Raw genomic sequence first — 26,474 nt, 5'->3', positions numbered from 1 at the left:
CTTGTTCAAGCATGGAATAATGGCCAGAAGTGTTTGTCTGAAATGAATATACCAGTTGATCATGTTGTTGAGGTATTTCTTATCACTTTCCGAATTCTACTTGCACCGATTGATGATTCCCAGAACATGCTCCAAGCAGGAAGTGGTGTAAAGATGTTTGTCAGCCAAAGCGAATAAGCATTTCTGACCTTCTGCCCTGGTGAACATGACTCAGTTTCGCTTTGGGTCAATCTTCCCCATCTGCATTCTATACAAATCGCTTGCAGAGCCAACTGTAGTGATAGTAGGCTTCTTTCTGAGGACACTTGCAACTTCTTGATCCAACTTGGCAACCTCCAAAATATAGCACACCAACATCCTTTTGAAATGATCTATGATTGGCCTATATTCCATTTCATTGATGATGAGAATATTATGCAAGATTATCCAGTTATGAGGATTTAAATTGGGAACACCAGCTAGAGAGATGGCATGTTTGGTTTTGTCTGACCCCCTCAAGATCTTGAATCTGACATTTGTGAAGTTACCCTCCCGAACGGGTTTGAGGGCCCGAACATTGATAATCTTCTGTGCACTCGACGTCTGATATTGAGGTTGAGCAGTCCTCCGATAGAAGTCTATAAGTTCCCTATCGACCTTCGGGTAAGGATGAGGGACTTCAGCTATGTGGGCGAACGCATGAAAGATAAAGGCCTTTCTGGTTAAGGGCATGTCAAATTGCGAATCAACCAAATTGACCTGATCCAAGGAGATCATGGGTTCAAGCCAAAGGGTGCTGGGGGACTCGATAGCTTCTTTAACAAGCTCTTCAAGAGTCCAAGGAGGAAATAGAGTTTTTCTACTTTCAAGGAAATCATGAGCCTCCTTTATCTTCCTCTCATTAGCTTCAGCCTCTTTAGCAATCCAAGCATTTGCATCAAGCTCCTTCTCTCTGGCCTGTTTCTTCAGAATGTCAGCAATAGTTTCTTTATCCTCACTTTCATCACTGTCATTGACAACATGTTTGCCTTTGTCTTGAAAACTCAAACCTGATGCAGAAACAGTTGTTGGTTTGGTTGCTCTAGGAGCAACTAATGAAGAGACTGGAAGTGGTTGAGATTGAGCTTTGGGAATAGGAGGAGGTTGAGATTGAGCTGTGGCCTCTGAAGTCTTTTCTCCCCCTTGTTTCAGATGGGCCACCTGGTCAGGAAGCCCCTCAATTCGGCTAAGAAAGGCAAGGGCAGGAGCAAGCTTCTCAGCAAGAGTTCCCCTCACCGAGTAGTTGAGAATCGGGTCATGGGCTTCAATAATATTGGAGAGAGCTCCATGGGCATCCAAAACACAACTTTGAATCACTGCTTTCTCAGATCGAAGAGAACCGACCTCCTTCTCTACTTGGGAGAGTTGATGACTTGCAAGTTGGAGCTCAGATGTTTTGCGAGCAAGTTCATCCTTTGAAGAAGATTATGTGGCAAGGATTTGCTGGAAGTTGAGTAGACGATCGGCAACAGAAGACTGAAAAGATTGATTGTCTTCTTTGAGGGTTTGATGAAGGTTGGAAAAGTACTGTTTGTCTGTTTCTAGGGAAGTGGCCAACTTCTCCACAACCGAGCAAACCTTTTTGGAAATAGTTTCGGCTTCCCCCTGCAAAGACTCCAGAAAGATGTTAGCTTCTTGAAATAGTTTTTCGACTTTTTCGGTCGCAGCAGCACAAGCCTTTGTAGATTTGCCAATAGCAGTAGTAGCGGAGTTGATTGAGGCTTTGTGTGCTTTGGTGATTGTGTCCACCATCCCCTTAATGGCAGCTTCCGAGATATGAGACTTTGAGGTAGAGGAGGAAGCAACAAGATTATCAATCTTCTCGTTGAGTTCCTTGATGTGCTTTTTGGTGACAGGAGCATCATCATCATCATCACTTTGAACCTGGTAGGGGCTGTAGTAAATGGAATCGAAGGTCATATCTTCCCCTGCAAGAAATGTCTCTGTTTCAGTTGAGTGAGTGGGAGATAAGGTTATAGTGGATGGTCCGATAGTGGGAGTAGGTTCGGGTGCTGAAGTTTCTTTGGGTGTAGGTGTATGTTCAGGTGCTTAAGTACGATCCCCCGTATCAGATACGTTGGTTCGAACTCCAGTGGTTGTTGTAGTGGCTTCAGAGAAAATGGGTGGTGGTATAGGAATAGAAGTGGGTTGAATGTAAGTAGAGGTAGTTATGGGGGGAATAGAAATAGATATAGTAATAGGTGGAGAAGATATATGCTCAGTGACAATAGGTACCTCATGAATGGGAGAACGAGGAGGAGAGTCGCCTCGAATTGACTCTTCAGATTCTGAATCTTCATCGTCTGAATCACTCGAGGAAGAAGCAAGAACAAGTTTACGCTGCGGTTGTGTTTTCTTCTTCTTCGGTGAAGGAGATTGGGCTGCTTTTCTCAGCTTTCGCTTCTTAGGAGTAGGGCCTTTTGCTCCTTTTTGTAGCTTTCTTAATTTTCCCCTTCTTTGGTTTCTTTCCCCTGGTTGCAGGTTTTTCTGCTTCATTAATAGACTGAAGCATCTCAGGTGTCAACTCTCTCGTACTCGAAGGAGGAAACTCCTTGTAGGTTTTGAAGATCCTGCTCTCCTTGGATACACCAGCGTACATGGACTCTTGAATTGATCTAACAAAAATAAATTTGGAGGGATCACTCACAATAATCTTGGTGGTATGAAACACACGAATCGAGGAGAGAGGAGAGTTGGCCACTGTGGGGACATGATATTTTTCCATGGCCCATTTGGTGAGGATCATCCAAAACCTGGCATAAGATATTTCAGTGTGCTGAGAGGTAGAGCCAAGGCTTTGAATCAATTGTTGCCACAGGACCGAACCGTAATCAAGGTTGAGTCCATTATACAGACCATAAAGGATGGTCATGAATAATCGGTTGGCCTCGTCAGAGCATGCACTCTATTCAGATAAACCCTTGAAGAGGATCGTGAAAAGGCCGTTCCATTGAGGAGGAAGGCATGACTTCTTGAATTTTGTCACCGTCGTAAGGATTTCTGTGTATCCCATGTTATAAAACATGGAGAAAAGTTGACCCACGGTGATTGAATCAGGGTTAACCCTCCATTCATCAGGTTCAAACCCTAGAAGCCAGCAAAATCGCTGCTTGGAGATAGAGGATGTGTTGCCAAGAATGTCGAAGTAGATACAATCAACAAATTTTGCCGTAGTGGGCGGTGGAGAAAACTTGTGAAAGACATTTCATCGGTACGATTTCAACCTTAGAGAGTGCTAGAATGACTGGAGAGTATTTGAGACACTCCACTATCGGATACATAAATGCATCATAGGATATTGGGTTGAGATCGATGACAAGGCTTTGCTGTGGTCGGATTGGAAGAATGTTTGAGCGGGAAGAAGTTTCATGGACGGAAGAGGAATCTGCCATTGTTGAATGCTTCAAAGAAGATGAGGAATGGTAGGAGAAAAACCTCTGTGTGCTTTGTGGGTTGCGATGAAGAGGAGAAATAGCAGGGGTTGAACCCTTTATATTGGTTATGGAGGAGAGAGAAAAAATCGCCCCCAAATCTTCTCGGAACTCGGAACGGCGCTTGATGTGATTGAAAATTGACAGTTAGCGTCCCCGATTATTACGCATGAGAGAGAAGACTGTTTCCTTTTTGCATGCGTGCCCGTCCAATCACTGTTGAAGCCGTTACTCTTCCGGCTGAGTCAGCACCTTATCTTTTAAATAGTTGTCATCAATTAAGAGAAGTAAGGACTGATAAAAATCACAGCGTGTCCTTGATGAGTACATTATTAATAACCAAAGCTTCATAAGGCAAAGTAGCTGGTGGAGAACCAAACCAGACTTTTGGAAAGTCAATGATTTTCGTGCATGGAGTGTCAAAGATAAAGAAATAAAACTATATCTACGTGGGAATTTGTGATGTCAATATAGACATAAAACAATAGATCCTGGGCACGAATCTCTTCCTTCAAAGTTCAGAGAAACTTCAAAGTGTTTGTGTGGTTTCCCGTTGAATTACGATCAAGCACCTGTTAAGAAGTGTTGAAAGGCATCTTTTAATGAGGCTTTAGAAGGTTGGCTTTCGCTTCAATTAAGAATTCCGGATCTTGACATAAGACCGAAAGTGAAAGAAGTACTTGTCACCCCGATGTGATCTGTTGAACAAGTAGGTTTGGAATATTTTTAGTGACTTGTTCGAAAGTTGTTTGGTATGAAATCCCAAAAAAAATTAAAACTGGAATCTAGAGGAAGAAATGTTATGGTATCTAACAATTTCATAAGAATCACACAAAAAGAAAACATGAGAATTTCATGGCACGACCACTTGGATGGATTCATTAATTATTAATTCATGGGTGAAAGCTAGAGCAATTTTAATTGTTCACCGTCAATGCATTGTGGGTATTGAATTGTGGGTTTCACTTAGCACGTAATGACACGAAGCTATGATCATAAACACAGAGAATATAAGGAGGTCGCTTAAGGATCGAATGTACCTCCTGCTAGATAATCCGGACAGAGCAGAGAAACTCTTAATTCATATGAGAAGAGTAAGGTAGCTCTAGACCGAGTAGTATAAATTAGCCTGATTTGGAAGAAACGATAGATATAGATCGAATCATTAAGGCCTACTTAAGATCGTAAAGGCTTAAGACAACATGCAACAGCATGCTTCTAGGGACCCTTAACTAGTCATTATGAAATTGAATCATACATGTCTTAGATCCACAATCGGTTATACTTGTATTTGTATCACCTAAGAAGAATAAAGAGATACACCAAACAAACCAAACACACATTCGAGACAGAGAAAACTTAGAGAGAGTTTTGAATTTTTTTTCTGGAAGAAAAAAAAAATACTAAAAACAGAAATATAAAATGTTTTTAGATTTTTGAAATTTTCTGAAAAAAAATAAAAACAGAAAGATAATATATTTTTGCATTTTTGAAATTTTCTGAAAAAGAATAAAAACAGAAAGATAAAATATTTTTGGATTTTTGAAATTCTCTGAAAAAGAGAGAGACAAAACAAAAAAGTACAACCTTGAAACAACACCTTTTGTGAGATAAGTGAAAACAAGTATAGTAGGACCAAACCCGAAATAGACCGAGCGTTCGGTTCATTTCGGTTCCTGTGTGAACCACACCCGAAATAGACCGAGCGTTCGGTTCATTTCACTTTCAACTTTTAGTTTTGAAAAGTTGATTTTGGTACTAACTCCGATTCTATCATACCTAGGCCTTGCGGGATCTTATTAAAACTTGCTTCACAAAGGGCTTTGGTGAAGATGTCGGCCAGTTGATCAGTGGTTCGGACAAAGTGAATTTCGACGTTTCCATCTTCCACATGATCCTTAATAAAGTGATACCTTAGTGCTATATGCTTGGTCTTGGAGTGTTGCACTGTGTTATAACAGATCCTAATTGCACTTTCTGAGTCACAGTATAGTGGGATCTTTTTCATATTGAGTCCATAGTGCCAGAGTTGGCTTTGGATCCAATTCACTTGTGATGTGCAGGAGGCGGCTACAGTATACTCTGCTTCGGCTATAGATAGAGAAACACAAGTTTGTTGCTTTAATTGCTAGCTAACTAACTTTCCATCTAGAAATTGACAGCCTCGTGTGGTATTTTTTCGGTCGAGACCGCATCCGCCTAAATCGGCATCTGAGTAGGCTTGGACAAAGAAGCCTGAGTTTGACGGATATGAGAGACCGAGAGAGGTGGTTCGCTTCAAATATCGAGAAATATTTTTCACTGCCATCATGTGTGGTTCATGAGGACTTGCTTGAAACCTTGCACAATAGCATACTAAAAACATTATATCGGGTCTGCTAGCTGTGAGATACATTAGGGAACCAATCATTTGGCGATATAGTGTGATGTCGACTACCGATTTTTCCAAAGATGGTGTGAATTTGGTGCCGAACGCCATAGGGAATTTGACCTTTGAATCTCCCATCATGCCGAATTTGGTAAGGAGAGTCTTTGTATATGCTTCCTGGTTGATGAAGATGCCTTTGGGTCCCTATCTAATATTTAAGCCAAGGAAAAAGTTAATCGGACCCATTGAGCTCATTTCAAATTTAGTCTCCATCAACTTCCTGAATTCAGCTGTTACGATGGGATTCATAGAGCCGAAGATGATATCATCGACATAGATTTGAACAATCATGAGGTGGTTACCTTCCTTTTTACGAAAGAAGGTTCGGTCAACCGGACCCTGTTTAAATTTAGGCATCTTTAAATACTTAGTTAAAGTTTCATACCATGCCCTAGGAGGTTGTTTCAGACCATAAACAGCTTTATCCAAGATGTAGCAGTGATTTGGATGCTTTTCATTTATAAAGCCAGGAGGTTGCTCCACGTACATGGTTTCTTCAAGTTCGCCATTCAGAAAGGCACACTTCACATCCATTTGGAAGACCTCAACGTTTTTTTTTGCGACATAGGCAAGAAAAATTCGAACTGATTCCAGTCTTGCAACTGGAGTGAATGTCTCTTCGTAATCGATTCCTTCTTCCTGGCAATATCCTTTCATCACTAGCCGAGCTTTATTCCGGTTCACATTGCCCTCCTTATCCAATTTGTTTCTGAATACCCATTTGAGACCGACAACTGAGGCGTCTTCAAGAGTTGGAATAAGTCTCCAAACCTTATTTCTTTCGAACTCATTGAGTTCATCTTGCATTGCCTGAACCCAATTAGAATGATCGAGAGCAGTATTGATGGTCTTCGGCTCTATTTTGGATATGAATGAGTTAAACGTGCAGAATTCTACTTTGGAGAACAGAGTTGTTTGCTTCGCTTTTAGTTGTTAGCGCGTTAGAGCCTTTTCTAATGCATCACCTACTAGTTGAGAAACTAGGTGATCTCTGGTCCATTTGATGAGAGGAGGATAATTTGGATCATAAGAGGGATCCAACTCAGCATTTACTTCTTCTTCCAACTTTGATTGTAAATTATCATCATAAAGCTTATCGAAATGCTCCCCCTCAACAGATGATGAGACTTGTGGTTGTGAACTAAAAAATCCGTCTTCTTGTTGTCTTGCGGGCTGTACCGAACCTTCAGGTGTTGTAGGTCTTTCTGTTTCTTTTGGACTTTCGGTTGCTACGGGGCTTTCAGGTGTACCCGGACTTTCGGGTGTACCCAGACTTTTGGTTATTTCAATGAATGGATTCTCTCCCTAAATTTGTGAGTCATCTCAATCTGAAGGAACATGATTCTCCCCCTCAACTGAGGTGTTGCTTTGAGGAGGTTCGTTTCCAACCGGTTCTTCTTCTGACATTCGTTTGGCTGCATCTTTAACAATCTTCTTAAGGTGATCTACCTTGTTGTCTGCAGCTCTAGCTTCAGAATGAATTGCCTTCTCAGGTTCATCAAATAAATCCATGAACTGGTCAAAAAGAAAATGTCTCCTAATGTCACTTCGGTACACTTCAACTTCTTGACATAATGGTCATCAAACGTCAAATAATAGGTTTCTTTAATGCGTTTAGAGCGCTTATTCAGAACCCTATATGCTTTTGAAGTAAGAGAGTATCCCAGGAAGATGTCTTCATCAGCTTTGACATCGAATTTGTTGCGATGCTATTTGGAATTGAAGATGAAGCACCTCGAGCCGAAAACATGGAAGAACTTGACATTCGGTTTCCTGTTATTAAGAATCTCATAGGGAGTAAGAGAAAAACGCTTATTGAGATAAGACATGTTTTGTGTGTAGCAAGCTACAGCAATGGCGTCTGCTTAGAAATATAGAGGAAGAGAGGTATAACTTAGCATGGTTCAGGCTGCCTCACAAAGGGACCAATTTCGCCTTTCGACAATTCCGTTTTGTTGAGGAGTATAGGGCGATGAGAAATTGGGATTCGTGCCTTTGTCTTCTAAGAAGTCTTCTAGTTCTTTCGTTCTTGAATTCTATTTTATTGTCGCTTCTGATGTTTCGAACAACTTTTCTCAGTTGCAATTCAACCTGCTTGATAAAGATCTTCAGCTTGGGAGTTTCCTCGGATTTGAGTTTTAGAAAGAACACCCAAGTAAACCTTGAGAAGTCATCAATAATAACAAGGATGTATTCGTTACCACCAATGCTCTCAATTAATGATGGACCACATAAGTCGATGTGAAGCAACTCAAGTGGTTCAACAAATTTTGTATTCATGATTGTTGGGTGACTTTGTCAACTTTGTTTCCCCATTTCACAAGCAGCACATAAATAATCACCGATGACAAGCTTGTTGATGTCTTTGAAGTTGAGGTGCGAGAGCCTTCGGTGCCATAACCAGCTTTCGTCTGTATGAGCTTTAGACAAAAGACATATGGCTGGTTTGCCTTTGATTGGATTGAGATTCAGAGGGAACATTTCACGTTTTCGTTCTGACTTTAGAATCACTTTTTTGGTTTTCTTCTCTATTATTTTTGAACCTTCGTCATCGAACGAAACTTTAATATCGGTACGTCCCACCAGTTGAGACACACTGATGAGGTTATGTTGCAATCCCTCTACATAAGCCACCCTCCTGATTGTAAAATCCCCATTTGTTATCATCCCATAACCCTTGATCGTTCCATAGGAGTTGTTACCAAACTTGACATTGCCACCATTTTGAATGGATCGAAACTCCCTTAGTTCTTCCTTTCTTCCTGTCATGTGATGCGAGCAACCACTATCTATGTACCATTCGTCGTCGAACTGCTCGTCACTTATAACCTGCAAGAATTAAGCAGATTTAGGAACCCAAAGTTTCTTGGGTCCTTGTGAGCCTTTCATAGAAACAGGAATAGCAAGAGAAGCATCAATAAGATAAGTTCGTTTTATTAAGGTTGTTTTATCTTTCCTCTTAATAGTAAACACTTTGATTTTACTTGGATTAGTTTCAAGTGTTTTGGATTGAGGTTCAGGAGAGTGCACTTTCGCTTGCTTTCTGTCTTCATTAGCTGAAGAAATCTTGCTTTTTCCTTTTAAATCCTTCGTCGATTGAGAGGTTTGTGTAGGAAACGATTTAGGCTTTGAAGAGGAATGAGCAAGAGAAGAATTAGAGGAATAGAGTTTAGAACGAGAATCTTTTCTAACTTCTGGTTTGAAATGATCCTTTTGAATTTGATCATTTGAGGGACCGAAGTTGTACCTTCGGTTGCTATTTGCTGATGGACCGAAACTACTTGTTCGATTGTTGTGAGTTCCTAGACCGAAACTACCTGTTCGGCTATTGTGAGGCTCTGAACCAAAACTACTTGTTCGGTTGTTGTGAGTCCCTAGACCAAAACTACCTGTTCGGCTGTTATGAGGCTCTGGACCGAAACTACTTGTTCGGTTGTTGTGAGTCTCTAGACCGAAACTACTTGTTCGGCTGCTGTGAGTCTTTGGACCGAAACTGGATTTTCGATTGCTGTTTCTATCAGGACCGAACCTATTGATTCGGTCATGTCCTTTCTGTTGCCCAAAAGTCTTCTTGTGGTTCTTCTGATCAAACTGACCAAAGCTCCTTTTATCTTTATTTTCTTCTCCTTTTGGCTTGGAGTTTCTATTAAAGTGAGTGTAGTTAGGATTTTGGGAGCGCCAAAATTGCTTTCGCTTTGAGAGATTTTTCTTGTATCTCAGATTTCTCTGGTGCTTCTGATTTTTCACCTGTTTAGGTTGTTTGTGAATATTTGCCTTCTGTTTCGGCTTCTGAACAACATGTTCACTTTTCATGACAGAGGTTTCGCTTGCTGAGGAGACGTATTCTACTGGAACCTCTTTTTTTCCGCTGGTACTGGGTATGTCACAATTGGTAGGTTTCTTTAGTGGTTTTGCCACGTATCTACCTTTGCTTTCCATGATGTTCGTTCCGACAAACCAACCGTTTCATCTGCATTGTCTATCGGTGCTGACCAAAAAAATTCCTCACAACCATCTGCATTATCTTCATTCACCAATGCAGTGAGTTTGGCTGTTTGATGTTCGGTTACTCCTGTGACCTTATAAACTTGATTGGGAGTTGTTCTAACCTTTTGGTAAACAACGACTTTTTCTTTAAGAAATGTGGACTTACTTTTAGATAAGCGAGCGAATTCCACAGAATTTTCAGAAATCAAAATTTTGTGGTTTTCAGGTTCGCTCTTAGTAAATTCTGAACAGTCAACCTCATCCTCTACAGAGATTTCACTCATGCCATCGTCCTCATTAAGTTTATATGCATTTTCAACATCAATTTTATTTTCTGAACTTAATTTGGTACTCAATGAGTCAGAATTCTGTATGGTTTCGGTTCTGAGTTTCAACCTATCATTTTCATCCAAAAGGTCTTTGAGCATGTTCTTATGGTTTTTGGACTTAATAAATGATTCAATTTTATCCAGACCAAAAATATAAGTGGGACTTACATCATCTGAAGATACAACACTTTCACAGTTGTATGCTTCGGCATCAATTTCATCCTCCTTTAACTCAAGAAAGGGCAAAATCATGCGATGTATTTTCTGGCCAATTTCACAATTCAAATGCAGTTGAGTAATGTTAGTATAAAGTCTTTTTGCAATCAAACAAAAAACATTTCTTTGTTTTAACAATTTAAGATTGTCTCTTTGCAAATAGATATTTTCATCCCTAGGCCTAACCAGCTCCAACTCCTTCTGCTTAATCCACACTCTTCGTTCCTCACTCTTGGATGACACCCTGCTCATTTGATCAGTTAGATTAGAATTCGTGCCATGCGTTTGAGTGAAACAGCTATCTAGATTTGAAATTCTTGAATTCAGGTTATTTAATTCTTTTTCATATGATGCTTATGGAATTTTAAATGAAACAAAAATGGATTGTACCTTGTTGATCAGATCATCAAGTTCATTAATCTACACACTGAGAGGCTTCGTTGTAAAGCACACATCCTCTCGCTCCTTACTCGCTTCATTTCCACCATCAGTATTATATCCCCTCATCCGGGATACATCTGTCACCATCAAGCATCTTCCACTAGGGTCATCACTCTTTGCCACATAAGCCTTTCCATGAGTAGGCTTTCTCACTTCATCATCTTCTGAGTCGGTTGACCATACCTGTACGCCACCGAACTCATCATCATCTAACGAACCCTGCACAATTAAAGCATTCATAGTGGGACTAGTAGCAGCTTTCTTCCTTTTAATCTCCTCCAGTCTTTTCAGGAGACTCGTTTCTTCATCCTTCTCATCATCCTTTTCCGCCATTTTCTTTAACACGCAATCTTTTGCGTAGTGATTTTTCCCTCCGCAGTAAAAACAACTGATACCAGAATCAACTTCACCCTTCGCCTCTTTCTTTGGTTCTACAACCTTCACCTCCTCTTTTGCTTTCCTAGAGCTGTAGCTTCCTAGCCAATTTTGGTTTTCATTGGTAGGAAACTTCTTCTTGATGAACCTCCTGGGATTTGACACCATCATGGCATAGTCTTCAAATGTCAGATCGTAGTCTCCCAAATTCTGATCATCTTCTTCTTCTGCTGCGCTCTTACCCTTTGACAGAAGGGCCAAGGACCCAAAGTTTAAGACCACGCTTTTCTCTTTCAACACAGTCTTTTCCTGGGATTTCAGAATCCCTACCATTTTCGCCGAAGTATATGACTTAAACTGCTCATGTGCTTTAACTGTCGACACAACCTCCCTCCATTCGGGTCTTAAGCCATTTAAGAAAGTAACCTTATGTTCGATGAGCTTTCTTCCAACATCCTCTTTGATCATCTTACTAAGAAGATGATTGAACCGATCAAATGTCTGTGTAACGGTTTCCTCCGGTTTTTGCTTTAACTCTCCAAATTCTAAGAGAAATAGGGTTTGAATCGAGTGCTCCAGATCTTCATCTGTGGAATACAATTGAGGTAGCCGATCCCAGATTTCCTTTGCTGTACTGCATGAACATACCAATCTAAACGTGTCAGATTGAAGGGCGAATCGAATCAGTCTCAATGCTTTAATGTTACATTGAAACTTTTCCTTTTCGTCCCGAGGGACATCTTTCACATCTTTTAGGAGATCATTGTACTCCTTCTGAGTTTTAATGATTCTTGAAGTGCTTGAATGAGCGAATGGGCCGACTGTGATTGCTTCCCTTGTAAGATATCCATTATCTTCCGATCCAATAACATAATCTTCAAAGTGGTGTGTCCACTCATCGTAGTCTTGAACGTAGAGTATTGGGATCTTGGTCGTTGGTTCGATGCTGTTAGAGATGTTGATGGGATTGGATTGAGAATCGTCCATGCTTGATTGTTTAACCTGTTATAAGATCAGACTTTGTAATACGTAATATTAGGGAAAGATTAATAATTAATGAGATAGTCAATAAAGGAGTGACGGCTCAATAAATATCGATGAATGCGGAATGAACCCTAATCACTTCTTTGATAGAAGAGATGTGTATGAATTACACAGCCTCCTGCTCTGATACAAATTGAAGAGATGAAAATTCTCTTTGATCGATTAGATCTTACGCAGGTTTGTCAGAATGAAGCAAACAAAATAACACACAAAAGAATGAACCAACAATGAGCTGAATCGTTCAATATATTCATGCCTCAACAGAGCTCGATGAAGAACTTCCGCTGTAGAGGCTTTTTAGGGTTACAATCGATAAAAACAAAAACGTTATGAATAATCAACTTAACAGCTACGTACCAAGATGCATGCAATCATCTATAAATACTAAAACCCTAAATATTAAATCGCGGATTGACAAGCCCAATCCGGATACAAAACTAGACTAAGAAACGAGCCCAAGACGCAACACATTTTATACCCAACAACCACCATAATAGCATCAACAGGCAAGTTATAAATGTGAGAAGGTGATAATGTGAAATTTATTACTAATAATGTAAGGAAAGGAAAGTAGCATATTGTGACAACCCGTTATTTTAACTCAATAGAAAGTAGAAACTACAACTATTTAAAAGTAAATTCACAGCCTAACTAGTTGTTATAGGAACTTTAAATGCAAACAGTGCGTGCTTATTAAACCTATATGTCAGTATATATGCAAAATAATGTTAATGCAAGCAAATACAAGTCTGATACTTAACTTAATATAAGGTTATTAAGGGTATAAAATTAGTTTTTGGTTTTGGGAATCTTATCCCAAAACCAAACTGTTAACACATGCTTTCAGAATAAGAAAATCCGAAAACCCTAAATAATGGAAAGCTTGAGCGTGAACCCTTTTCCCTTGGACTCAAAACCGTGAACCCTTTTCCCATTTGACTCAAAATCGTAAACCACCTTCCTTTTTGACCTTAAGTGGTGAAAACTTATTACTAGGAGTTATTAGATCCAAAAACCCCCTTGAATATATATTGTTTTATCCGAAAACTCCCTAAATATCTTATACCTTATCTTAATTTAGCTTCCTATGGAGATAATTCTAGTAACCAACGCAAACATCACCTCAACCCCTTATCCTTGATTCCCTATTTAAGATACAAATTGAGATCATTCTTAATTTTACAATCCATTAAACGAATTCACTTCATATTCCCTTTCAAATACCAAACTCTTCCCCATTTATATTTTAAGATCAATAAACTCAAGAGACCATTCTCTTCATAATAGTTATAATACTTTGGTAAGTATTCTTCACTTATTCTATGATTATACAACACATAAGTTCCAGTTCATCAAAATTCACACATGTAGTTATGTGTTTAAATACTCATAGGATACAATCACTTTCCCGTATTCTAGCTCGAAGTTCCCACTTCTTTCCTGTTATCAGAGTCGTTATCACGCTCAAGGTTAGTTCATACCCCTACATTTTCATATATTTTTCTATGTTTTAAGGGGGAGAATACAAGTAAAACACAAGAAACTTGTGTTAACATACAAATTAATGATTTTATATTTTATTATGTTTAAGTATCCTTTATGTAAGAATATCAAACATGCGACATAATGTTATTACAAACAGTTATATGCAAAACACATTAAAACGAAACGGTTATCATTTTCAATGAAACAATACATTTGAAACTAGGTATAGTTTAAGAGATACTAAAATTATTTAACCATTCGGGGCAAAGATACGATTATATACAAATACGGTTATTTTTGTATACATATTAAATATGATGAAATACGTAACAGTTTCATGCATGAATATTTTCAATAAAAAACATGTATCCTGTTGGAAATTTATGAGTCATTTGTGTACATTATACCTACCAAAGATATCCATGGAAGACCTTTTTTGTAACTGGTGTATCCTCCCAGAGAGCGTGATGCTTGTGTATAGATCTATACAGGACTGATGATCCCGCACCCTGGTTATTAGTTACAACACGACCGACGGGTTACGGGTGACAAACGTCATATATTTTTGACGCCAGACGAACGCCGAGGCAGACAATTCATTAATAGCACAGCTATGAAAACTCACATGATAAATGACAATATGTTATTTTTACATGAAATCGATATTATATTATTTTACGTAATTACACAATTTTTCAATTGGTTTTATTTTCGAATCAAACTACATGTTACAAAACTAAGTATGTTGTGTGTGTGTGTGTGTGTGTGTATATATATATGTACTTATGCTTTTTGATCTTGGTTCATATTAGACTACAATTCACAGTTCAGTTTATAGTTTACAGTTCAGTTTTATGGAAAATATAGGATTTTTCGGGATAAACACTCTTCTTGTTACAAACAAACAGTTTACAATTCAGCTTTATGGAAAATATAGGATTTTTTTGAGATAAACACTCTCATTTTTACAAACAAATAGTTTACAACTCATTTTATAGAAAATAGCAGATTCTCTGGAAAGAAACATGATTTCATCTCATTGAATGACATATATTTATTCATACAATACTTATGAACTCACCAACTTAAATTTTTACACTTTTTCTCAAATAAATTGTATTCTCAGGAAACAAGTAAAACATGTTATCAAGAACTTTTGAAGAATTGACGCTAATGTGTTAAGGAAATCTTTTGACATCATAATGTAATTGATATTGGAAACATGTAACACATATAATGATGCAACTTTTTCAGTTACGTGTATGATGGTCATGTTTACTTTCTTTACTATTCAATTGTTATGATATTGCGAATGATGTCCTCCACCCCCGAACGTTTTCCCCGTTCAGGTTTGGGAGTGTGATAGATTGGTATCAGAGCATTTTTTATAGTGAACTAAGTATATCGAACCATATAAGATATACAAACTATAAATACAATGATACTAAAACACTCTATCCAAGAGTTATACTTTTTAAAACATAATAATTTTTTTTAAAAGTATACATGCATACATAGGTACTTGAACAGTGTCGTAATAAAAACAAAACAAAAAGTATTAAGGATGCGTTGAACATTATGAGTGCTTTAGAGTATGTGATCAGGTCTGGAATGAATATAGTCTGATCAATTATATTTATTCGAGGGGTGACTAGCATACGCTTGTTAATAGTCGTAGTGGGCAACAAATCTAAAAACTTACCAACCTCATAAACTCGAGAACCAAACATAAAATTTTAAAAATACTATAGGAGTGTTTTATGATACCATAATAACTGTAACTACTATATTTAGGCTTTAATATTTATTTTTCATACGCTTAAGTTTTTCATATATTCCTCATACCCCTATTCTCGCACAGACAAAATGGCCAGATTTCACCTACCAGAAGACCCTTATTTTCCAAATCAAGGCAATAGTGGTTGGATTGAAGAAGATCCATATGAGGATTCCGAAGAACAACCAATGGAGGAAGAAGAACAAATAGAGGAAGAAGAACCAATGAAGGATGAAGAAGAAGAGGATTCAAATGGTACCAACTCAGACCCATAAGTATATAACCTACCACAGTTTGTACAACACCCTGTAGTCGGACAGGACATTTAAGGACCAACGCCAAGGTGGGACATGCACCTGCAATGGTGGAGTCAGGTTCAAGGCCAACGCCCACCTTTCGGTATGAACAGAGGCTTCAATAACCTCTCTCAAGGAGGATTAGAAGATAGTGCCCTCCTTGTCATAATACACCACATCACTCGCCAGAATGATCAAGCACATATATCGATCAACCAAATCCTAAAATTTAATGCTACCTTCCAAGTCAACATAGTTAACCTTAGTCGCCTAGACGAAGACCATGATCATACCAAGAACCAGACCGAGGCTTTGCAAGAAGAGATGATTGCTGCCCTAGCCGAAATAAGAGCACTTTGGGAGCATCAAGGTAGTATAGAAATGCATTTAATGGAAACAGAGTGCCATGTTGCAGGGTCCAGTACTCGAGGCAGTCCGCGCTGCAAGTAGTGTTATACTACCCAAGAATTTGATATAGACTAGGACATCGGATATGTGCTAAATACTACTTTTATCTAGATATAAATTCAACCCTGTGATTTGGAATTTATACCATTCAGGGTATAGTAATGCTGTCAAGATTTTCCCTTTAAACTTTGATGTATTATAGACCGATATAAAGGTCAAAATTTCTGAAACATTATGTAACAAATATATTAAAGAAATTGACAAGCATTTTACTTTATTGAAAGTATTACTACTGAAATTCATAAATTTATTCTTACATAAATTTCTACTATGAATTGAATAAAAAACATATTATGAGTCGAAACATAATGCATGTAAAAAACTAATAAAATTAGTACGTTAACACCTGAATTACAATTATTATTAAAGACTTACTGTCTTTTCACTTTTTAACTCTATGGCAGAAAGATGACACAAGGAAACCATCCCAGAAGTTTCAATAATGCTCCACCACTGCCGTCACCTCCACAATATGACTCCGCTACATTCCAAGTTGCGATAACTACGGTTGTAGCATCCGCCATAACACAGATAAATGCAAGCAGCGCCAGTGGAGGGGGAAAGGTACTAATCACTCAAACCATGGGGAAAGTCATGGATAGCCCAGAGAATGTTCATACAAATATTTCACTAATGGAAAGCCTAAAACCATCAATGGAAGTTGAGGCGTGATCGCGTTAATGCAACGGTTCGAAAAGACTGAATTTGTCTTTGAAATAAGTGCGTGTCCAGAAACAAGTAAAGTCAAATATGAAGGTTGCACCTTCTTGGACAGGGTCGTACTTGGTGAAAGAGCCATGTCAAAGTATTAACCCTCCAAGCGGAAAATTCCATGAGTGGGAAGACCTGAAGATCTTAATGCTAGAGGAGTATTGCCCAAGGGGCGAAGTGGAAAAATTGGAGCACGAATTGTGGACCCTTAAAATGACTGGATCTGACCTCGCTGCCTACACAACCCCATTCAATGATTTAGCCGTATTGTGTCCCGAGATGGTCACCATGGAAGTGAATAATGTGAAAAGATATATATGGGGATTAGCACCCCCGATCCAAGGGCACATAATAGCTTCCAACCCTATTAGCTTCGACGGAGCAAAATGTTTGGCACAACAACTCATTGGTCATGGGGTCTGTCAGGGCAAGATATTAGCCGCTCTTGAACAACCGAAAGAAAGTGACAACATAAAAAGGCATCGGAACAAAAGAAAGAGCAAAACAGCAGAGGAAACCTCCAAAAGACAACAAGTAGTTGCAGCTCATGCCGTCACTGTCCCAGCAGCACCAACACCACCAAAACAATACGCTGGAAATCTACTGAAGTGAAATAAGTGTAACTACCACCATGTTAGAGCATGTCGGGAGACGTATTGCATGAAGTGAAATAAGAAAGTGTGACAACTCGAAGTTCATTTCATCAATTGTAACCCTTTTCGTTAACAAATTCGTCGTTTTCGATTCGTTTCCGTTACGTCATTTATTTAGGTCATAATTGTGGGACTTCTATTATGACTTAATGAGTTTCTAAACATGTTTAGAACTCACATTAACACTTCATATGAGTAATCGGAAACATTTTAGAATCGACCATATCGGGTTACGGTAACTCAATCGGGTGCGACCAAAAGCACCATATAACGCCCGTATCGGGTAGAATTCCACCATGTCCAAAACTTAGACACTATTTAAAGAGGTTTAAGCTTCCATTTGAAGCTTTTTCTCTCTCTCTCTCTCTCTCACTACTCTCTCTCTAACCTCTCTCCTCAACCAAAGATTCAAGGTCCAAAACATCGATTTAAGACTCCAAATCTTTGAGGTAACATCGCTAACTTGTTGTTTAACGTCTTAGGTCTTCAAATTCGTGTTTAAACTTTGATTTTGGACCTCAAACATGTGTTTACTGCCAAGGAGCATGCTTGGGCCATAAACACATAAGAAAAGGATTTTTATGCCTTTAAACCCCTCCAAACCAACTTTGGGACTTAGATACGACTATATGGCTTACCAATTCGGACTTAGAACACCCTAAACATGGTTTTTGAGGAGTAAACATGAGTTTACTACCCAAGAACATGTTTGGGGTGTAAACTCATCATTCATGGAGAGTAAACTCATTATTTCATGTTAAATGGTGCCCAAAACTCATGCTAAGGCTTGGAAAAATAGTTGGAATCACATGTGCTTGTCCTAGCCTCACAAAATGAATTAAGGATTGAGCATGGGGGAGTTTATGGCTGTAAACTCCATGTTTACTGCCATGAACTCCCATAAATGGTTCTTAAGTGAATATAATCCATCCCAAGGCCTTATATAAATCCATTCCAGCATTTCCCATGTGTATTCAAGCCATCTAGCACCATAAAAACCCCGAACATGAGTTCACAGCCGTGAACTCATGTGTGTGTGGTGCATAAGGCCTAAAAATCCATAAGGAGTTTACTCTTGAAGATTAAACTCAATTCCCAAGTCACACACGTCTGTAGATGTCACCCAGGTCAGTCCAAACACTTGATTTGAAGTGTTTTCGCTCATTGGAATGTATTATCATATCTAATTAGTGTTTTAAAGTATAATTAGATACTTTTGGATACCATTTCATATTACATAGGAACCTCGCATGTAATCAAGCCCTAAACCAACGCATAGCATCCAAACCGTCGCGTTTTCACGTTTGGTGAGTTCATAACCCTACCCATTTTCAATGTTTTCACTGTTTTCAGGGGGGGAATACAAGCAAAGTACAAGTGATACTTTGTCACACCCCGAAAACCGAAGGCGAAAACATTTCCAGGTTGACTCCACGTTGAGTATCAAATACAATGTACATAGTAAGTAATGTATACAACCATTACATTACATATATAAAACTTTACATATGTTTCAAAGTAAATTGTACAAGTGTGATACATAACATATATGAACAAAATGAGATGAGTCTTCTACGCACTCCGTCTTTGCCAAAAGTGATCGTCGGGTACCTGTCTAATGCGGACCTAAGAATACAAGCGGTTTGAAAATCAGCATAAAGCTGGTGAGTTCATAAGCGGTTAGTTTTCTGAAAGTTTTACGAGTTCCTTTGGTTTCCTGAAAAGTGGTTATCCAAGAAAATCCCATATTTTCTTAAATGTAATGTTTACCAAATCCAAATTTGTAATGTAAAAGATGTGCAATGATAACATGATTGTTCTTATGAATTGTAAAGTTTAGTTATTTAACTTGTTACACTTTTCTAGTTATGTACTACAATTACTCAGGAAATCCTATATTTTCCTACATGTGTATGTGTGTACCATTACCGATTTTGTGTGTGCGAACTGTTACCAATTTCGATTATGTTCAATGTTATCCCCAGGAAAACCCCAGGTTTTCCTAAATGTGTGTGTATGGACTGTTACCGATTTTGATTATGTTCAATGTTATCCCCAGGAAAACCCCATGTTTTCCTGAATGTGGGTGTGCGTATGAACTATTACCGATTCTGATTATGTTCAATGTTATCCCCAGGAAAACCCCATGTTTTCCTGAATGTGTGTGTGTGTGTGAACTGTTACCTATTCTGATTATGTTCAATGTAATCCCCAGGAAAACTCCATGTTTTCCTGAATGCGTGGGTGTGTGAACTGTTACCGATTCCGATTATCCTTAAATGTACATTAGTTTTATTACATAGATAAAACTACTAAATAAGTGTAAACTATTAATCATCTTGATTGCGAGTCCTTAACCATACTTCAGACTAGATATGACTCGGGCCAGGGTCAGTATCCTTTTTATGACTTTCGTCACCCTTGAACCTTTCGGTTCGGTCAGTATCCTTTTTATGACTTTCGTTACATGGGTAGTCCTCCACTCTCTCGAGCCAAGGAAGTGTTACAGAGGACGTGTCTCTAATCTTTAAGATTTCCGTTTACTTCTCGTGCCTAGGGAAGTAGTATCTATGACTATCTAAGTTCTAATGGATCCTGTCCTTTACACTCGAGCCTAGGTGTTTTATTAAGGACATTACAATGTTTTATGTGTTTTAAAGGTGTCTGTCCTTTACACTCGAGCCTAGGTGTTTTTTTAAGGACATTACGATTGATTTATGTTTTCTAATGGTGTCTGTCTTTTATACTCGTGCCTAGGATATTTTATTACAGACTTTACATATGATTTATAATCTCAATTAATATAACTGTGAACAATCAATTGTAAAGTATACAACATAACAGTATATAATAAGAATTGAAAATCGGTTTGAACAAATAACTCTGTGAGTTAAAATAGTTTGTTAGTAAGTTTTCAATTCTTAAAGGTGTTTAAATTATGAAACCATTTAAAGTGAAATAATGAATTTAAGTACAAGATATACTTGTACTTTTGCTTGTATTCCCCCCCCCCCCCTGAAAACATTTAAAAAACCATTGAAAAAGGGTAGGGGTATGAACTCACCGGTTGAGAAACGCGTCAGTTTGGATCCTAAACCTTAGTTTTGGGTTTGCGTACGCACAAGATCCCTATGAATTATGAAATGATATACAAATATATCTAATTAGATTTATAAACTCTAATTAGATATGATATTACACTCCAATGAGCGAAAACACTTCAAAACGAGTGTTTGGAGTGACCCGGGTGACATCTACGGACGTGTATTGATGCGAGGGACTTGGGATTTGAGTTTACTCTTCAAGAGTAAACTCCATAATGAGTTTTCGGCTATATACACCACTCACACATGAGTTCACGGCCGTGAACTCATGTTGGCAAGATTTATTTTGCTTAATGGGTCAATATCACTTGAGAAATGTTGGGACAATTTTACCTAAGGCATGGGAGTAAATTAAATCACCAAATGACATTATCTAAGGGAGTTTATAGCCCTAGACAAGGAGTTTATGGCCATAAACTCCTATCCCCCTTAGATTGATGATTTAATGGTTTTAGCTTAATCATATGTGATTCCTACTAATTATCCAAGCCTTGGTATGAATTTAGGGCATCAAATAACACATTTTTAGGAGTTTACGGCCTTGGAGCACATGCCATGGCCGTAAACTCATAAATGAAGAGTTTTGATATGTTTAAGGTCCCTAAACTATTTTTGGTTGGTTCTATGATTTATTCCAAGGCTTTTGGTGGTGTTGGATGGCTTTCTAACATGTTTGAAATGTGTTTACAACCATGTTTGAGGGTTTTACGGCCCAAGCATATGACTTGGCCGTAAACTCATTCAAATCCCTCAAAATCCATGTTTAAAGTGTTCTAAGTCCATTCCACGAAGTCCTTAATTCATATCTAAAGTCTAGTTGTGGTTTGGAAGGGTTTTGATGCTCAAAAGCCCCATTTAAATGATTTTATGGCCTAGGATAGTTCTAGGGCCGTAAACCCATGATAATGGTCCTAATGCATTGTGACAACCCGAAATTTCCATTTGTGCGAACATCATCTATTCAATAGAAGCTAGTTCAGTTTCTGTGATTTTCAAGCTTTTCCGAACAAGTTTGTGTACATTAAGGTTTATGTTTTAGATGATATCAGGAGGGTGGATACTCCTGGTTTTGTGAAACTTGGGCATTTCAAGTTTCATAATGTTACAGTCCAACATCAGGAATAAAAATATTTTCTGCCAAAATATTCCAGGACTATAAATAGTTTTCTGAATTAAATTAATTCATTATTCACAATTCCAACTAGAGAAAAGCATATTCTCTCTGACGGATCTTCGGGTTTTCATCCCGGATTGTGAGTCTACTTTCCTAAATGTGTTTTAATACTTGTTATATGCTTTATAACATCATTTATATGTCCAAAACACAAGATCCGTGAGTTTACCGCCCAAGAACGTTCTTGGGGAGTAAACTCCAAAACGGAGCCAAATGGCTTCCTAGTCCCGATTTACTTGTTAGACAACTTGTTTAGGGGTTAGGGTATGATTTTTATGGACCAAAAATCAGCCAAGAAACACAAGTTATTGGAGTTTACGGCCAAGGAACTTCCTTGGGCCGTATAACCCTTTTTAAGGGACAAACATGCCCTAACTTGCCTCCTTGAGCTTAAGGACTTTAATTACTAGTACTTGTGCTTGTTTAGAACATCAAAAGCTCATCAAAATCACAAGTTAGTAGGAGTTTATGGCCAAGAACTCCTCTTGGGCCGTAAACCCCTTTTTGTGGGACAAAAATCATTCCAAGCAACCCTTAAGCCTTTAGACAATTTACCTTGCACCTTTGGGACTTAAATGGAGTGCAAAGCACATCAAAACCACTCCTTGAAAGGAGTTTACGGCCAAGGAACATATCTTGGGCCGTAAACTCCAAGTAAAGGCACAAAAGTGTGCCTCTTGTCCCCATTAGCCTTAGATAAATTCATGGAAGCCATCCTTGATGTTTAAGAGCCTCAAAACAATTAAAAGCCATCACCCCATAGGAGTTTACGGCCGTAAACTCTAGGGTGAGAGGACTTTGGGCCGAAAACTCCACTAAGGAGTATTCTAGAGCCTTAAACTACTTCATGTGTTATTCCAACAAAGCTAGGAGTGAGCTAGGACCAGGATAGCACCATAAAACACCCAAAACCAACCTTTGAGGAGTTCACGGCCATAAACCCATGAGTTTACGGCCGTAAACTCCAAGATGTGGGGTTTTCTGGGTGGTAAACTCCTATACAAGGCCATTTGATGTTTCAAACCCTTTTGCCTTGTCCCGTAACAACTTAGATGCAACCATTTGAACTTTAAACACTCATAAGAGTGCTTACATGTTCCTAATTGTATTAACTTACTTTGTTAAGTTATTATGTGGCTAATTAGTTATATATATGCTTATTATATGATAACTAGGCTCGTACGTGTGAACAAGTCTCCGTTTGACACTTAGCACGGTACCCGATACCTCAATTCAAGCGATTCACCAAAAGTGAGTTCATACCCCTTGAATCAACCTTTAAAATGATTTTAAACGTTTTAAATACTTTATGGGGGGGGGGATACAAGTCAAATGCTTATAGTTATTGCTTCAATCACATGTGATTGCATTTAATCACATGTGATTAATAACTAGGAAAACAACGATTTTTACCAATGTTCAAACTGTTTATCAAACTGTTTCACTTCAAATGTTTACAAACTCTTTTTACTTATCAAATGCTTTTATTAAACTTTGTTTTACTTCTTATAAATTGCATGCCCATATATGTATATATATAAGTAATGTTTAAAAGGCTTAGGAAGGCCATCCGCCCTATTTCCTTTTCGCGCATTGAGATGTGGTCTGGTGGGACTTCGGGTGACCATCCAAAAGTAGTTTCAACATTAGTTATATATAATATATACATGTATAGACATAAAAGTACTTCCATATTCATATTTATCAGTACATCATAGTTAGTTACCATCGGGGTAACACAGTACAATACATATACTAGAAACAATGCATATACAATGATGCTAGAAACAATACATATACATATACTAGAAACAATACATATACATATACTAGAAACAATACATATACAATGATGCTAGAAACAATACATATACATATACTAGAAACAATACATATACATATACTAGAAACAATACACACACATACAATGATGCTAGAAACAATACATATACATATACTAGAAACAATACATATACAATGATGCTAGAAACAATACATATACAATGATGCTAGAAACAATACATATACATATACTAGAATGAGAAACAGTACATATACATGAATACTTTATTATTGTGATTTAAATCGGAGCATGACTTAACTGTCATGGCTCGAGTTGTAGCCAGAATTCTCTTGAAGGGAGAGCGTTGAGTTTGCGTATAGATCTATACTGGATTGACAATCCTACACCTTGCTGCTAGCTACAGCCGGACCTGCAGGTCTGCGGGTGCCAAACGTCATTCCGTTATTACGACCATTCATTTGTCGTTGTTACTAGTCGATAGTATGGTACAATTTATCACGTAATGCCTTAATATAAATCCGGTTTAAGGTAGTTAGTACCGCAGTAGTCTTATAATACAAAGGCTACAGTACTACATTAATTTACCCATTACATATTTTAGTGATAACCTCACTTAAACGTTTATGTACAAACTATATTTTGTTAAATGATAGTTACATTTGGGAAATTACACACTTTTACATCAAACGAACATACAAAACAGACAAGCCTTGGTAGAAGGCTTCTTTAATAGAAAATATAGGTTTTTTTTCTGAGAGATTCAAACTTTTACAAACAATTGCAAACTTTTACATACATTTTTCAAACTTATACTTGATACAGATTCAAACATTTTTGAAGGACAACTTCTGACACTAAAATACTTATGAACTCACCAGCTTAATGCTGATAAACTCTTTCAAAATAACTTGTATTCTCAGGTCGTCAGTAGACAGGTACCGAGGCCAGCTTTTGAGAAGATGGAGCGCATTCAAGACTCATCTTATTATTTTGATATACGTTATTTTTGGTGTCTACAATGTACAGAACACACACTTGTATTAAAATTATATATTTAATGCAATGGATGATGTTGTTTGCTTATTTACATTTACTGTGTTGTGATACTTACATGACGTCCTCCGCCCCAGAACGTTTCCGCCGTTCTTGGTTTTGGGGTGTGACAGATTGGTATCAGAGCATTGTTTATAGTGAATCAAGTATATCAACCCATAAAAGATATACTAAACTATAAACCCATTTGGGATTAAAACACTCTGACCAAGAGTCTATACTTAAAATACTAAAATATTTAATTAAGTATACTAGTTTACATTCATACAAAAACCAGTGTCACAACGACAAGAACAAAAGTATTACGATTGTTAAATATCACAGATAAGCTCGGGGATATGTGGTCAGCCCTGGGAATGGCATAGCCTGATCAACTATGCTGGTCCGAGGAGTGATTAGCATATGCCCTAGAATGGTTGTGATGTGTTAACAAGTCTAAAAACTTACCAACAATACCACAAGAAGATTCAATAGAACTTAAACTTGAAATACTATAGGTATATTTTGTACTACCAACTACTTGTATACTATATCTTAGTACCTCTCTTCTCGCTTAGATTTAGATGGCTGGATTCCATCACGGCGACCCGTACTTTCCAAATGAAGGTAACGCAGGATGGCTCGAAGCAGAGTCTGACGATGAACACCCAATTCCATTGGATGATCATCAAGCTGAAGGCTTCTCAGATGGATCAGACTCTGAGCCGGAAATCAACAACCTACCTCTAGTAGGTCAAGCCCCGAACAACAACCCTCGACCAACTTTTCTAGGTCCCACTCCCTTGTGGGTAGATAACTTGAATCGCTGGAGTGACGAACAGGGTCAACCCTTACCACACATTGGGGACCGAACCTTTTACAACGTCAGCGATGGTGGGTCTGCTGACCGAGCTCTACCTGTCCTTATCCGTAGGATATCTCGTAATGTCGAGCAAGGTCGAGCAGCCATCGACCGAGTCGTGGAGATTGATGCCAACTCTGGTGTCAACACAGTCCGCATTCGCCTTCTCGAAGAAGATATGGAACGGAACCGGAGAACCAATGAAACTCTGCAGCAACGTCTGGTTTCCTCTCAAGCTGAAGTCATGGAACTTCGAGCTCGTCAAAGGGCTCATGAACGACACCTTCAAGAGGTGGTACGTCAAATGAGAGACCTCAGGGTTCTCCCGAGGAATACTCATCGCTGTTAAATGATGTCTAGTACATCATTATCTTTTGGATTAAGGATTAGCCTTTTAACATCTGTGCTCTCAGTAGCACTTATCTGTAAAATATTCCTAACTTTCAGTACTCTAATTAGGAATCTAAGAACTGTCAAACTTTCTGTATGGTATGATGTAAGACCTACTGTTAGGTCAATTTTCATTGAACTCGTTACATCAATAATACCAGTATTATTGACAACTACCTACTCTGTGGGATGAATCTTTACATTTGGATTTTCCTACACATCTTCCTGGTTATGAACACAAACACTCATTCAATTGTTGGGCTATGGTTAGTTAGTCCATGTGTCATTCGCACATTTCTTACAAATTGATTCTTACCACTTTTCTCATCTTTATAAACTTATAGTTGAAAGATGCCTCCTCGTAAATCTCCCAGGGCTAGGTATAATCCTGCACCTCCACTGCCTCCTCCACCTGCAGTCATCGATACTGCCGCTCTGAACGCTGCTGT

Source organism: Lactuca saligna, chromosome 2 (assembly GCF_052625555.1).
Source record: "Lactuca saligna cultivar CGN05327 chromosome 2, ASM5262555v1, whole genome shotgun sequence".
Classification (NCBI taxonomy): domain Eukaryota; kingdom Viridiplantae; phylum Streptophyta; class Magnoliopsida; order Asterales; family Asteraceae; genus Lactuca; species Lactuca saligna.
The sequence above is the reverse complement of the archived record's forward strand: the minus strand, read 5'-3'. Positions refer to the sequence as shown.